Source organism: Cyprinodon variegatus, unplaced genomic scaffold (genome assembly GCF_000732505.1).
Source record: "Cyprinodon variegatus isolate N-32 unplaced genomic scaffold, C_variegatus-1.0 Scaffold17, whole genome shotgun sequence".
NCBI lineage: Eukaryota > Metazoa > Chordata > Actinopteri > Cyprinodontiformes > Cyprinodontidae > Cyprinodon > Cyprinodon variegatus.
This window is the reverse complement of record NW_015150470.1, coordinates 1,875,600-1,877,920: the sequence shown is the minus strand read 5'-3', so window position 1 is coordinate 1,877,920 and position 2,321 is coordinate 1,875,600.

Sequence of the window (2,321 nt, the reverse complement as noted above, 5' to 3'; positions counted from 1 at the left end):
CAGGTGTTAAAGATGCATACAGGGAATATGCGCCCCCTCGCGGTAATAATGTGGAAGCACAAATACTCCGTATCCAACTGTGACTGATACCAAAGGTTTCGATAGTGACGCAACCAGGGGCGCCCCAAGGCTTTACTTGGCCCTGTGCACAGTTATTATTTAGGGCCCATCTAAAGCAACAGTGCCTATAAAAATGTCCACTGCCCTTTAACTTTATTGTGTTTGGTGAGTATAAATTCTAAACTGCAACATATTTCTGTGAAATTTTAAGTGGTAGACAAACACAAAGCATTGGTTAAGGGAAAGAAAACATTGCAATGCTTTTTAACATTTTTAATCAAAATGATAACCTAATACAGGGGTAATTAATTAAAAATCAAGAGGGTCTGAATGAAGAAAATCAACAACCAGTAGAGGTCCAGAGACATTTTTAATTATAATCTGTTACTTTAAAAAGAAATTAACACTGAAATAAAATGAGGTGTTTATGCACCCATGTTATTAATTTTTAAAAGTAAAAATAAAAAAATAAAAATATATATATATCTATATATATATATATATATATATAAATATAATGTGTTTTTTTATTTAGAGAATAACAATCATTCGGTTTGGTATATAGACAATTTCCTGATTCCCATATTTTATAAAACACCTGAACTGACCATTTGTTATATTACTTTCTCTTTTTAGGGCTTAATGTTCGCAGTGGGCTTTATGCTGCCCTGCAAGGCTTTAAACCTGGGTTTGAATGGAGACAAATCCATTCTCAAGCACAGATCAAGGTTCTCATTATGAGCCTGGATCAGCATTTATTTTTGAATATGGTCATGGTGGAGAATCTTTTTCTCATCGTCTTCTCCTTCTTTCCCATCGCTGGCTTGCCACAGGTTTGGCTGCTGTGTCTAAAAGTTTCCAGCAGCAGCAACCCAGACTGACAGCAGCTCCTTGGCTAATTTGTATCACTTGCAGCCTGGCCCCATAGGCTCTGGAGGGCTTTACCGTACAAACAGGAGAACCGGCGCAAGTGAAATTAGACACTGCTGTCGGGCAACAATGCAGTAATTTATAAATGTTTTAAATCAGGTTGGGTCCGGGTTAGCCAGACCCAGTCTGCTAATCCGTGACCTCTGCCCTAATAGTATGGTGTGCATCCATGTTCAGCCTCCTTTACTTAAGTAATGCAAAATAAAAATACACTAGCTGACAAATCATATCAAAATATTCCTAATTAGTATGTAGATCCAGCTGTCCTTTTATGCACTACGTGAGGACTAAGTTTGTAAGTGGAGTGAGATGTTCTGGGAGCGCCCTTCACTCACTGACTGATACCTCCTTAATACAGGACTAAACCCAGCCCATCAGCCTTTGAACTTTATAATGATCAACATCAGTCTATTCTTTTTTGTGTAAATAATACCTACTGCTTTAAAAGGCACCATCACTTTATTATAAAGGATTAAATATGTCCTATTTTGGTAGAGAAAACACTGGAGAAAAAACAGCATCATAAACTAACAACCATAGAAGAAAGGTGAAGTTATGGAAAAATGTAGAGCAGAGTGAGGTTATAAAACAATATCCCAAAATGTTCTGATCTCACAGAGCTCCTTTAATGGATGGTCTAAGAAGGTAAAGGATAGTAAGATGGAAGGATTTAGCAGAGATATAAAGCAGTGGTTTTTATTGTGTCCTTAAACAGTCAATTTTAATTTAACATCTCCGTCTTTAACTAAAAAATCACAAACCCTGACACAAACATCATGGTCAATCTTTATCTGCTTCTTATTTTATATATTTGCTTTCAACCAAATTTTGAGTTGTTTGTGCTCAATTAGAGTCACTGAAACTAATCTCTCTGGATACAAAGCAATCTTTGATTGGGGAATCTTTTCAGGAGTGCCTGCTCTGCCAAAATCACTCCATCTGCACACAAATGATACAAGAAAAAGGTCAAAGAAGAACTTAGAACAACATCTCTTCAGTGTTCATAATTTATACTTTAATGAGGGAGACACTGGGCCTAAATGGCCTCACTTTGAGACGTCTTTGTCCCTTCACAACCACTATTGAGGATTTTTCCTTTGGATAAACTTTACATGCAGTAGTGCACTCTCACAAACAACTACAGGTGCTTGGCTTTCACTTCCATACAGAAATCCCATATTTTTATCATCAGTATACAGTATACACTCCCCGGCCACTTTATTAGGTACCCCATGCTAGTAATGGGTTGGACCCCCTTTTGCCTTCAGAACTGCCTCAATTTTTCGTGGCATAGATTCATCAATGTGCTGGAAGCATTCCTCAGGGCGTTT